We start from the raw sequence: 14791 nt of genomic DNA, 5'->3' as shown, positions 1-14791 counted from the left end.
TGTGGTAATGTGGTATCATGGTTGATACCTACACAGGGCTGGTACCTGTGGTATCATGGTTGATACCTACAGGTACTAGACCTGGTGCCAATGGTATCATGGTTGATACCTACAGGTTTCAGATCTGGTACCTGTGGTATCATGGTTGATACCTACAGGTTTCAGACCTGGTACCTATGGTATCATGGTTGATGTCTCGGGTACCAGCTGATACCTATAGGTGCTAACCGATAACCCATAGGTACTAAGTACGAGGTATCAAGGTATCGGGAGAGAACGTACGTTGTTGCCTCTTGGCTGGGTGGTGAGCCATCTACCACCAGCGTTTTGTCTCGTCTTCTCCCTTCCATTCCTTTCACTATCACCATCCTTTTTCTTCTCAATGTGGTGTTGATACAAGGGTCATCATGCTATTGCAGGGACCAACTTTGTCACCTAATCCACTATTAGTGTCGTGTCCTTCTCCTAGCGCCTCACGCGTGCTCTTCCACCGGCTGTGGCGTGAGCGTGTAGGGCGGTGCTAAGTCGTGGACTCATGAGTGGATAAAGCTGAGGCGGAGCTGACATCATCAATATAAAGTATCTTGTTTGGACGGGATACCGTACCCTAGCAGACCTCTTACTGCTGCTGCTGTGCCTCTACTCCCCTCCCCTCCGCTCTATCCATTCCAACCGCGCACAGTATTATTGGGCCTGGCTTGGAGCTTATTGGGCCTCTAGCTATGATTACAACTGGCCCATAGCTTTCCTGTGCAATTGGTCTGCATCTTCGTATATGTTGATGCTGGCATGCTGCCGATCCTTACCAATATATATATATATATATATATATATATATATATATATATATATATATATATATATATATATATATATATATATATATATATATATATATATATATATATATATGAATCGAATACATATAACTAGATATATACTCACAATTTGAAAATTTTGAAAAAATTGGGCGAATTTGTGTATTGCCCCATATGAGTGTCCTATATATATATATGTAATATATATATATATATATATATATATATATATATATATATATATATATATATATATATATATATATATATATATAGAACTGGTGCTACATGGAGTATGGGCTCCAAGATTCAAATTGAGTATATACCCAATTTGAATGAGTATGAAATTTTTTTAAATGTTTAGATATGAACATTAACTTCTTTACTAACAAGTTTGAACTGAGTTTGAACTTTTTTTTTGTTAGATTTTGGTTCTAGGTATATAACATCCAAACATATAATTCGTTAGGTATATAATAATGAATTGTGAAATAAAGTTGAGTTTGAGTTGTTTTGTTGTTAGGTATTTGTATGAATCGAATTCATACAAATGAATTTGAGTTTGAGTTGTTTTGATACCATGGTGCCCGGGCACCATGGTGCCCCATATGGGTATTATATATATAGTAGTTTTGACGAAGTCGCGGCTGACATGAGCCTGACGAATGGCGTGAGAGCTCCTCGCCCTCTGCAGCATCATCGACGCCCCTCCATCGGCTGCGGTGAAGAGGATGGTACGCCTCGCCATGAAGACCCCGGTGCAACGCCTGGCCAAGGCCAAACGAAGCATCTCCTTGGGCAGCAAGGCCATGGCGCGCCATGGCCTTGCTGCGGTTGCTCGAAGGCGCGCGCTCGTGGCGGCGGCTAGGGTTTAGGCTCGAGGGGGAGGAGAGCAACGAGGAAAAAAGAGATATCCCGTCCGTATATATATGGGTGCCAACTTCACGGGCCAGACTGGGCCGTCTGTATCTTCTGTCTTCGACTGGGCCGCTTTTCCCAGCAAATTCCCCTCGTTTCCTAAAAGGAATAAGTTCACTTTGACTCCCTTAACTAGTGACAAAATCTGATTCATAACCTTGAACCACAACTATTAAAAGGGTGTAACTTGACTCCCTCGACGGTCTTAGAGAGTGATTTTGCTTATGTGGCGCCTAGGTGGCGGTGTTGACCTTGTCTTAGTTACACGTGGCGTTGATGTGGCGCTTATGTGTCATTAAAATTAAAAATATATGTGTGGGACCCATTTGTCATCTTCTCTCATTCCCTTCTTCCTCATCCCTCTCTCTTCCTTCTCCCTCTCTTGTGCTTCAATAGGGAAATTTTATGCTAAGCTAACGACCTTAACCAGGTATGAGCAGGGACCGGATCGACGGCGGCGGCGGCGGGTTACGACCACCACCAAGCCGATAAGGAGGAGGACGACGACTACGGTTGTGACTACCTCTTTAGGTCATCCGTTGCGACAAGGATGATCTCATCTCGCGGTTCATGGACGTCGCCATGTGCGACAGTCGAGACGCTGCCACTATCACCTCAACTCTTGACGACAGCCTCAACGAAGTCGTTGGCCTTTACTTCGCGGCCGCTGCGGAGAAACTCATCCGCCCGTCCTTCGTGAGGCTGAGTGGCCACCGTCCTAGACGCTGATCGCCGCCCCTTGTTCGACTGCAGCCCGGTGAGAGCTCGCCACCATCCACCGCTGCTACTACCCTCGTCCTCCTGCTGCCGTGAGCCTCCATGAGGCTGAGCCACCACCGTCCTCCTTGGCTCTGTCGTCCTAGCCGCACGACCGCGACCCTTGGTTCTGCTGTGTCCTAGTGGAAGCTCGCCTCCAACCGCCGCCGCTCCGCTATTCCTTCTGCTGCCATTGATCTGGTCCCCGCTCCCCCACGTACTCCCTCCATCCCAAAAAACACAACCTAGGATGGGATGGGACATATTCATATTCTAGTACAACGTATCTGGACATAGATACGTTATACTAGATTATGTCCCATCCCATCCTAGGTTGTGTTTTTTTTAGGACGGAGGGAGTAGGTCTGAAGGGGAAGAGAAAGGGGATAGAAAAATGAGGAGAGAGGAGGGAAGAGGAAGAAAGGAAGGAGAGAGGATTATATGTGGGCCCCACATGTTAGTGTGTCCCACAATATTTTGTAGTGTGAATGATAAATGTGTCACACATATATATTTTAGTTCTAATGTCATATAATCGCTACATCAATGCCACGTAGAACAATGACCAGGTCAACACCATCACATAGGCACCACGTCAGCGAAACCATCCTCCAAAACTACCGAGAGAGTTATATTGCACCGATTTTAACAATTGAGGCGTCAACATATTCGGTATTGTGGTTTAGGAATATGAATTAGATTTGGCCACAAGTTAAGAGAGTCGAAGTGAACTTATTCCTTCCTAAAATAAAACGATCGTCGATTTGTATGGTTTATACCTTTTGCTCAAGCATCATCTACATACAGAAGTATTTTTTTTCTTTTTTTTCCTTTAAGTTCAGTATAGTATAGTGTTGATTCAGCGTTCAGTTGCATCATTTCATTTCGCTTTACCAGTTAAGATTGTCGATGCCTGTTCTGCAAATATTGAGCAAACAGTGAAACAAACGCCATATTTACCATCCCACGTTCTGAGGAACGCCAACAATACATGGAAAAGTTGCTAGTACAAATCAAACATCTTGCACATATTAGACGTGCAGTGATATACTAACAGGATAATTATGCCTTTGATTCCACAGTAGCCAAAATGGCGAGCACCAGCAAATTAAAAGGCAGTAAAATAAAAGAGAAAATAGTGTGAGTAGTTAAAGTGGTCCTCCAAGTTTTATCCGAGACTCAGTTTAATCCTTGATGTTTTAATCTATCCATATTAGTTCTTCAGGTTTTCATTTTAGTTCAAACTTATCCTTAGACCCACTTAGAAGCCATATGGCTAAACATAACCAACAACTCTCTTGATAAATGACACTTATATCCCCCATTTACATATATAAGAGAAAAAATTACATGCAATGGGTTTTTTTATAGATAATACATAGTAATTTATGTAAAGCAAAAATAAATTATGTACTTGCAAGTGTATATGATAGCTATTGTTTAAGTTTTATGTGCACATATTGAAATAATGGGAATTACATATGCAATGTTGTTTATTCATCTTGATTTTCTCTTTTTCTAGTGTATACTTGTATACAAATTAAGGGCAAAAGGGACATTTTCTAATATAAATATTGACTAGAAATAGTCATATAGAATATTATGTTGGGCCAAGATGATTTTAAGCCAAAATAAATACTTAGGGGATATATGTGGACAAAATAAAATATAGAGAACCAAATTGTGCCTCCAGTGAAAATTGAGGACTAATCTAGCTATTCACCCAAAATAAAACCCAACTTTTCCAGTCAAAATACAGCAGTATCTGAAGGCACTAACATTGGCTAGAGAACAAGGCCGTGTTTAGTTCCAAAATAATTTTTCAATCTTTCAACTTTTCCATCACATCAAAACTTTTCTACACATATAAACTTTCAATTTTTTCGTCACGTCGTTCCAATTTCAACCAAACTTTTTTAATTTTAATGTGAAACTAAACACAGCCCAAGAAAATTTTGAAATTGCAAGTCAATCTGCTGCGGAGAGCGGGGTCGTCTCGCCTGCCATCCTGGTGTCTAGCTCTACTGGCATCGCGTTTCTGGATAAGAGGCCATGTTTAATTCCAAAAAAAAAACTTCACGCTGACACATCGAATATTTGATACATACATGAAGTATTTAATATAGGAAAAAAATCAATTATACATATTGCGTGTAAATTGCGAGACGAATCTTTTAAGTCTAATTGCGCCATGATTTGACAATGTGATGCTACAATAAATATATGCTAATGACGAATTAATTAGGCTTAATAAACTCGTCTCATAGTTTACTGGCAGAATATGTAATTTATTTTTGTTATTAAACTACGTTTAATATTTTAAATATGTATCCGTATATTCGATATGACAATTAAACACGAAAATTTTCTCCAACTAAACGAGGTATAAATACACAGAGCACAATCTACCCTATGCCCCTTGATTTTGCTTGACGGAGGTCGCCAGAATATGTTAATGAGATCTTCAGGACCCTGTTCAGGAAAAAAAAAAGTTCTCAACTGCAGGAAAAACAAAGCTTCCTGTCCATACTCGAAGACTCATGAAATGATACATACCCGTGCAGCGGTTACTACGAAATTGAAGAGAATAAGGGCCTCATCGAATGGCTATATGCAGAAAATTTGGCATATTAGCAAAATAAAATAATTTGTGATTAAAATTTTTACATTTATGTTTGTAACGACTTAAATCATAATATTGTAAAAGAAAACTATGATAAAAAAATCAAATATAAATTTAAAATTAAGTTTAAAAAATTAAATTTTGACATTGGTATATGTTGATTGGGCCAAAAGATGAGAGCCTTACATAGGAGCCAATCACCAGAAGGAACAGCAGATCAAAAGTAACACTTGCACCCTGCGAATTGGAGAAACAAGTCAAAGAATGTATGAGGTTATTTCAATGTGTTGATATCTTACGGAAGTCCCTTTGAAATGAATTATCTCTTACTGGTAAGCAATTCGTAAAGGAATGCATTAGCAGAATATTATAATATGAAACAAGAAGTCACAAAGCAGGGCATATGCTTTCCAAAATAAGCTTAGGTCCTATTTAGACCCTGGCAAAATTTTTCGCCTTATCACATCAAATGTTATGACACATAAATAGGGTATTAAATATAAAAAAAAACTAACTAAACAGATTGCGTGTAAATTATGAAATGAATCTTTTAAGCCTAATTGTTCTATGATCCGACAATGTGGTGCTACAGTAAACATTTGCTAATGACGAATTAATTAGGCTTAATAAATTCGTCTCAAAGTTTACAGGCGGATTCTATAATTTGATTTGTTATTAGTCTACGTTTAATACTTTAAATATGTATCCGTATATTCAATGTGACACGCCAAAATTTTATACCTATGGATCTAAATACAGCCTTATTAGACCATTCCGTTGTGAGATTTGATTATTCTACCCAAACTGAACAAATGACACAAAGCTTACACGCTTACCTGATATGGGCGACACTTCGGTGCATAGTATAATACTACCGGTAGAACTAATCTGAACCCTTTATTTTTATTTAAGGATAGGCTAGCAAAAGTGCCCGTACGTTGCACCGGGAAGCGCATATATCAAAAAAATATACAATTAATTAAAATACAAATTCACTGAAATATTTGGTATTTTTAAGTAGGTATGTGTATAATTAAATAAATTTACAAGTAAAGCAAGTGTGAGAAATAAAATGACATTGTTAAATTTAATTTTATTAAATTCTCAATGATTAGTTACGCTCTTTGAAATTTTATTAGAATTTTCAGAGCTTAATTGCTAATTTTAATAATACAAACATCATTTAATAATTATTTAATTGGAAAAAGAAAGAAAATCCTTTCTTTTAGGTTTGCTTAGAAATAAACACATTCAATAATTGTAAATGCTTCTGAAGGCCCGAGGGACCTAATATAGACTTATTTCCGTCCCTTGCCGGTCGGCCCACGGCCTTATCAAAACCCGAATCCAAAAAGCAGAGTCGCCGCTTCCTCATCCGCGACTCCGGCCAACGGTTGCGCTTGTAGGAGTATATCGCGTTCCCTTCCGCCGACGGCGAAACTCTCCGGCGCCCCCTCTCCTTCCGTTCCTCTTCGCCTCCTCCATTAATCGGCGTCAACCCACTTCTCCGCCGTGTGTGCGTACGTGCAGGAGCGACTGCTGTGGAGAGCGCGACTCCGGCCGCTGGCGTTGGATGCGCGCGCAGTGCCTTCCGCGTGCGCCCGATTTGCGTCGGCAGCGCCCACTTCGGAGGCCGCTCTGACGAATTCCGGCGCCGCCTTCACGATCCCCGTCCGCGTGCGGCCGAGACCTGCGGCGGCGCCAACCTCGGAGGCCGATTCGTTCCATTCCTGTGCAAGTCTCGTGCGCACGACGAGTACTGCGAAGAACAACCCTTGCCATCACATCCTCAGGTTTGCTGTCCGGTTTTTTATTGATTTGCCTTATATTCGTTTAACATTGTTTACCTGCTAAGATAATTGCAAGGCCAACAGTGAGTTGCTTGGGATTAGCTCTGCATTTTTAGGTGAAGGAAATCTGTGTTTCATTTGAGAACAATTAATCCCAAACTTTGGTTGCAGCATGTAGCGATGGTAGTTTTATAGTATATTAGTTTTGGCAGTCTGATCACAGTGTGTATTGAAAATATTTGGTTAAATTTTTCACCAATTAACGTTCCATTTTTTTTTCACAAATTCTTATTTTCAACCCAAGTTCATGTTCGAATAGCAATGTAGTGTGAGCATAAATCCTTGGTAATGAGCAGACATTTGTTTTCTTCTTATGCACGAACTGATTCAGTTTCTATGCTTAGATAGCTCTGAAAAGACCTATATATGATCAATTGTGATGTACACTGGGATATTATACCTTGATTCTTTTATTAACCTTATTTAAGAAACTATATATGATAAAGATTTAGACAGGGGACACTTTGTGAAGGATGCAATTTCAGTCATCTCAAGTATTGAGCTTCAGTTGTGATGTATCCTCAAGCCATAAATGATGTTACTTTGCTAACAGTATCTGGGGGCGGACGCTCCAGGCAGTGAAGCTGGGACTGGGAGCAGCCGCCGGCGAATGCTTCTCCAAGAGCACCAAGATTCACAGATCGTAGTGGTTCTGGAAAAAAAAAGTCCTATATGGCGAATGTCTGAAGCTAGTGGTTGATGGAAAACAACAGTCCTATGTGTGAAGCTGGTGAGAATATTCAGAGATGCTCGTGTATAGATTATTATCAGTTAGTACTCTGTTTGTGATCTATTTACTCCCTCCGTCCAAAAAAAAAAACTCAACCAAGGAAAGGAGTGTTTTTTGGGATGGATGGAGTATTATGCAAGGTAAGGGCTTGTTTAGTTGGTGAAATAAAAATTTTTGGATGTCACATCAGACGTTTAACCAGATGTTGGAAGGGGTTTTCGGACACGAATGAAAAAACTAATTTCATAACTCGCCTGGAAACCGCGAGATGAATCTTTTGAGCCTAATTAAACCGTTATTAGCACATGTGGGTTACTATAGCATTTATAGCTAATTATGGACTAATTAGGCTCAAAAGATTTGTCTCGTGATTTACATGCAAACTGTGCAATTAGTTTTTTATCTATATTTAATGCTCTATACATGTGTCCAAAGATTCGGTGTGATGTTTTTTACGAAAAGTTTTTAGGGAACTAAACATGTCCTAAATGGTATGATCTGTAATTGTAAGCGAGATGCTTGTTCATTTCCACGTTTCGGCTTGCAAAATGAGATAGTGCTGAACATGCCCTGTGGACTGTGTTTGACTGTGATTGTCCTGCACCTGAAAATGGTGGAACCTCCCGGAATATGCATATTTTTAACTGTACGTGGAGTTCTCATATTTACACGCCCATTCTTTAGAACACAGGTTAATAACGGCAAGGCTGCTACATGCTCAAACTGACAGCGGTTGACAGATCTATCAATACTACGTAATAAGATGGCTGCGATCCTGTTCGTTCCTCTTGTCAAAATTTGTGTACTGCTTACTGTATCAGTATAACCACCAGAAAAGATGGTTTCATTTAAGAAACATGAGCTCTGCACTCTACAGCTGAACATATCGATTCCATTTAAGAGCAAGGCTAATAATACAACCGACTTGTTGGCTATAAGGCCATTCCTAACACAATGACTAGGATAGTATCCATAGCATTAAATAAATTATCACCTAGGATGAAAAATGATGTGGCAAGTGAATAAATGAGGAAAGAGAAGGAAACCATGTCTTGTATGAGACATGGTTTCTACACAACATCCAATACATCATGTGAGATAAGTAGTATTAAATTTAAGTATGGAATAGTGGTGTTTGTATTGGAAGGGTAGTGTCTAGTACTAGTTTTTTGATGATGTGAAGTTTATGGAAACCATGTCTAGTGTCTTGGGGTTGGGAATGGCCTAAGGTTTTTTTCAGCCTTCTCTTAGCCCACACATATAATAGTTAGCTATTTACAATTAATATATGACCACTTATCTCTCTCACAGAAATTCTTGGTTCTTGCGTCCAAGTCAGTTGTAAGTTTACAGCCCGCTACTCCTCTCTCTCCTATCTTCTCTCCTCCACCTAAGCATTTAGCCGACATACAGCCTCCTATTATACTTGTTCTAAGAAACTAGCAACATAGGCGGTGGAATCGCCGAGGTTAGGGGAGGCGGCTTAGGCGGGAAGGGAGGGGGACAGGCGACGGAAGTGAGTTGGAAGCGGTTCGTTTTGGGCGGCGGCAAAATCCATCGACAAAAGTGGTTGCTAGGGTTCATGAGCGATAAATTACGATTATACCCCGTGCATACTTTTTTCTTAGATAATACTACCCCTCCACGTTTCTACTACTGTTAATTATGGTGGTAGTAGAAATAAACCTCAACCATTTGATTAAAGAAAAAGTACGAATTAACCCCCCAGACTATTACGATAGTATGAATTATACCCTTAAACCACAAAACCAGACATTTTATACCCTGAACTATCTATACTAGATGAATAACCCCCTTCGATCCAATCCAAAGCAGTATTGTCCTACGTGGTATGCAAGTGGCAATCTAGTTAGCATTTCTTTTTAAAAAATGGTGGGGCCACCTGTCATACTCTCCGACCTCTCTCTCCTCCCCTCTTCCTCCCAATCTCTCTCTCTCTCTCTCTCTTCCCCTCTTCCTCTCAATCTCTATGTCACAGATGTGGAGCGGCGAGTTGGTGGCCGGCGATGGGCGTGGCGGGGGCGCGGCGAGCGTGATGGAGAGGTGGGCGACGTCCGGCGGGCGGCGGACGCCGTCGCCCTCGCACACCACCGGGAGCAGCTCCAACTCCACGCGCGGTCGAGCTCCTGCTCCACGCGCGCCACGGGCACGGTGGGGCGCGAGGCGGCGTTGGCGGCATCGTCGTCGCCCACCTCCTTGCGCGGTCGAGCTCCAGCTCCACGCGTGCGCTCGAGGACTCCGTCTTGACCACCTCCAGCACGCTCTCCAGCTCCGCCACGTCGCCCAGCCGCGCCCGCCGCCGCCGCAGCCGCCTCCGCGTTTCTGGGATTCTCAGTCCACATCATGAAGAAAGTCTGTTCACTACTAGAATTACATTATCCATTAACTTCTTCAGAATAAGAAAAAGGTGAATTGAAGGAGTAAATCAGTGCAAATCTGATGCCAACAAAATGGAAAAATATTCAGCAAACAGTGCAACTTTTGGATTCAAATGTGCTTTTGTTTGCACCTCCACTGTTCTACTGTTATAGAGCTTTTTTGGCTCCTTGCAAGGTGAAGCTGTGTATCAGCTGCGTCAGGCTTTCATACGAGGAGCCTCCTTTCTCCATGGCTCTGCGAGCTTTCTCCCCGTACTCCTTCGCCTTCCTCCTCTCGCCGGCGTGCTCGCCGCCGTCCATCAGCGCCATCACCGCCCGCGCGACGTCACCCCGGGTGACAGGTGACCGCCATGGCCTCGTCGCCGAGCAGCAGCACGGGCGTCGTCACGCCGACGCCGAGCACGTCGACGACGAGCCGCTCGTTCAGGAACTGGTCGGAGAAGTGCGGCCACGCCACGACCAGCACGCCATGGGCGATGGACTCTAGCATCAAGACCTCCAGTGGATTTATGATGTTGTACTCGCGAGCCTGATTCTCGCTGGGTCTCTTCTGTTCTGTAGTTCTGTGAAGGACTATCAACATACAAATGCACAATAATCCTGGAAGCTCAAACCGGTTTGGTGAATTATGCCCATTTAATCGACAGAGTGCATTTTTAATTGCAGATTTTGACCAGTGGTTTGGGTGCCTTAAGTTCCATATAACTATTGTTCAATGATAATGGAAATGCTTTTAAGTATTATGTAAGATCAAGTTAAGCGGTGTCTTTGTCAGTTATTAGTTGCTTGTGAGTGAAACTATTATTCATCTAAACTAAATTATTTCTGTCTGAATGGATGCATGCTTTGTATGGTAAAAAACGAGCAGGGTTATTGAGCGGGTCTTCCTGCTCCTTCAATTTATTTGTCATATGCTGAGAAATGTTCTTGTTCCATCCTTTATCTTCCGTTGAGAAATCATCTTGTTTCTTCTGTTAGAGGATGAAAAATATTATGTCAACAATTTTATTTGTTGATTATATGTTGACAATGCTCTTGTTTTTTCATTAATCTTATTTCTTGTATTCACAAATCCTCTTGTTTCTTCAGTTAAAAAGATTATTAAGAATTATGTGCAACATTGTTCATAACCATCGTATCTCGTCCTATTGTTAAAAAAAGGGTTAATTACAGTCATGTCATTATAATTTTTACAGTTTTGAAACATATCATTACTATTCATCTATTCGGAACCATGCCACTATAACTTCACAGCTATTTTAAATATAGGTTAATTGGATCCATACCATCATAAATTTGTTGGTGTTAAAAAATATCACTACTATTTATATATTTGGAGCCATGCCATTACAATTTCATAACTTTTGAAGATATACCACTACTTACCCATTAGATGTGTTTATAATTTTCTTTGGACCAAATTACCCTCGTCTTCTTTCTTCATCCCTCTTTCCCTCCCCTCTCAACCTCTATCCTCTGTCTCACTGGCGGCGGAACGATGGATGGAGCAGGGTGAAGCTCTTGGAGCGCGACAGCACGGAAGGCATCCGCCACCTAGCTATGACGCGAGAACTTTCTTGTGCTCGAAGCAGCAATAGAGGCAGACACGCCTAGGAAACTGTTATCAAGGATTTTTCTTCTGTTTTGTCCCTATGAATTTACAGGAACATTTTTGGTCTATAAGGGTAGGGGAGAGGGGCACGAGAGGGATAAAAAGTTTGGATTTTGTTCACATCGAATACCAGATTTCCAATCCATTCCCCCCACTTTCTCGAGCAACAGCAATCCCGGGTGATTTTCTTGGATTTGTCCCCTTTCTCGTGTTAGCTTGGCATGAGCAAGAGGGAGCTCGGGGTGATGGATTGATTGATTCGCACCTATTTGTGCCGCTGTTGCTCGCCTGCATCGTCCTCAGCTACCTACTCGACGAGAACCGAAGGTTCGATGGTTGCACGATTTTTTTTTCTTTTTTTTTTGAAAACTTGAACGAGTTCATCACTGTTGTGTTGGGTGTTCCCATGGAAAAAGAGATGGAAAGGAAGAAGATAGGATAATTTGGTAAAAAAAAATATAAACACATCCAATAGATAAGTAGTGGTATATCTCCAATAGTTATAAAATTGTAATGGCATTGCTTCAAATATGTGAACAGTAATGATATTTTTTAAAACCAACAAATTTGTAATGGCATGGATCCAATTAACCCTCTTAATATACCACTACTTACCTTTTCATTGCTTTTTCTAAATCTTTTGGACCATATTACCCCTATCTTCTCCATTCATCCCATACTCTCCCACCCACGTTCATGTTCTCCATGGAGCTGCAGCTCTAAGCAAAAGCAGCGGCGGTGGCAGGGCGCCGAGCAGGTGGCATCAAGTATCCAACATTCTAACCTCGTTGCATCCATGAGGAGGACACGGCTCAGAGAGCAAAGAATTTCCCCACGATTTTTTTTCCTGTTTATTTTTTTTGTTTTTTCTTTGAATTCTTTCCTTACGATTTTTGCTCCTGCTCTAGTTCTTGTTTGATTAATTTGGTCAAATCTTTGTGATGATTTTTGCTCCTGGTTTTTATGGGGTTGCTCTTTGATTTTTTTTTTCTCCTGGTTGAGTTCTTTGATTTGTCGGGTTAAATCTTGGTGAGGAGCGCCGCACGGGAGAGTTTCCTCAAGATCCAGCCTTCCCCCCTGTTGAGGTTGTCAGCAAGGCAGGGACTATTGTCGCCGGTGAGCTTGTGGACGACAGAGGAAGTTGAGCTTATGGATGGCGACAACGATGGATGGCACCAGCCCAATGCTGTCGATCCCATCCCATTCGTCACTACCTCGCCTCAAGGTCCCTACCCCTGCCCGTCCCGCCCCCATCCTCGCCACAGGAGGTGGCTGCTCCTCCTACCGCCCCCATCCTCGCGTCCTGGACGACGGAGTTGGCCGGGAGGATATGTGCGGCGTTGTTCAGGTGGTCGTGGTCTCCAGATCCGCCAGAACTTCATTGTTCGCTGCCATGCCCCATGCCGTCGCCGGTGGCCTGACCACATTGCTTGCTGCTATGACCTGAGTTGCTGCTTCTAGGAGGATAAGGGTGGGGAGAAGATGAACGGGAGAGAGGAAGAAGACAAGGGCACTTCGGTCAAAATATTTGAGAAAATACCCTGAAGGGGTAAGTAGTGGCACATATTGAAAGCGGTGAAATTATAATGTCATGGTTTTAAATAGTTGAATAGTAATGGTATATATCAAAACCATAAAAGTTGTAATGGCATGTATCCAATTAACCATTAAAAATATATTTTTTTTGGTTATTTGATTTTTATTACAAAATATCACCGTAGCGTTTAGCACGAGCATATTACTAGTGGATCTATAAGTTGAAATCTGGAAGTAATAGTCCTTGTTTTGTGTGTGTGTGTGTGTGTGTGTGTTAAAAGGTGAATGAAACTAGGAGAAGCTATCAGATTCTAGGATGATGTCTGGATAGGGGAGATGCCATTAAAAACTCAATTTCCTTATATTTATAGCATCTGTTCTGACCCTAACAGTATTGTAAAACAAATGTTGATAGAGGGGGAATGGGAGATCAATCTGAGAAGAACTCTGGGTCAAAATGAATTGGTTGAATGGATGGAGCTGCAAGAGAGGCTTGCTCCAATCCAGTTGACAACAGAAAAAGATAGTATGGTTTGGAAGCTGACTCAGTCAGGACAATTTACCACAAAGTCTCCTTACAGAGAAATTGTTTTTGGGGGAGTCAAAGATGTTTGATCTTCTGAATTTAATTCAGAACCAGAGGGGAGTTGAAAACAAAACCTTGTGGTATTATTTTGCTGCAGGGGCTTAGGCGATTTGGCTTGTGAGAAACGACTGGGTGTTCAATTGACTTGTGAAAAATATTGTATCTTTGCCTTATAAAGCTTTATCGTTTGTGAAAGTGGAAAAGCTTGTCACCAATTGAGTTAAGGGGCGAGATAGAGAGAGCACAGGGATTGTTGTTTGCCAGTATCCGCGCGACAGAAGGTTCAAGTTAGGCCTCTTTAATCGCATGATTGAGAAAACGTAGGAATAGGAAAAACGTAGGATTTTGATAAGAATGTAAGTGTAAAACAGAGGATTGCAAAACGCAGGAAAAACACAGGAATGACCGTTTGATTGAAACATAGGAAAAACACAGGAATTGGATGAGAGATATAGACTCAAAGGAAAGTTAGCAAGAGGATGAAACTCTGGCTAAATTTCCTCCAAAATCCCTTTAGGATTGTCCATTTTATAGTAATTTCAAAGGATTATATATGATTCAATTCTTTATTTCAAAGAGTTTCATAGAAAATTTTCCTATAGAATTGAAATCCTCTAAAATTTCTATGTTTTTCCTCCAAATCAAAGGGCCTTAATGTCGCCGTTCTGATCAATCCCCTTTCTGACATTGCTTCTCCTTTTTGGACTTGTATGCTTGCTGTTCCCTGTGCTGTGCCAGCAGCGTTAGTCCTTTTTTCTGTCTTTCTAGACTGTAAGCGCTTGGCCTGTATAGCTGGTAATCCCAGCATTCTGTTCGAACTCTTATGCTTTGTTAAAAAGCTGGGCTTATGCCTTTTCTCCAAAAAAACGATGAGCATGTTTGTTTAACAATTTATTTAGATTTGTTGCAAAGGCACATGCACTTCGCTAGTTTCAGAGAAAGAAGACATTGACAATTCGAACA

General features: G+C 41.4%; 1 long non-coding RNA gene across 1 annotated transcript; it reads left to right on the top strand.

Moving 5' to 3' along the window:
* The first annotated feature begins 6480 nt into the window (after positions 1-6480).
* LOC112938206 (uncharacterized) lies at positions 6481-7893 on the top strand. The gene is made up of 2 exons (XR_003241245.2): positions 6481-6908; positions 7519-7893. It is a non-coding gene; the product is annotated as an uncharacterized lncRNA (long non-coding RNA).
* The last annotated feature ends 6898 nt before the right edge of the window (positions 7894-14791 follow it).

The sequence above is a fragment of the Oryza sativa genome, chromosome 3, assembly GCF_034140825.1.
Source record: "Oryza sativa Japonica Group chromosome 3, ASM3414082v1".
Classification (NCBI taxonomy): Eukaryota; Viridiplantae; Streptophyta; class Magnoliopsida; order Poales; family Poaceae; genus Oryza; species Oryza sativa.
The sequence above is the reverse complement of the archived record's forward strand: the minus strand, read 5'-3'. Positions and strand labels throughout refer to the sequence as shown.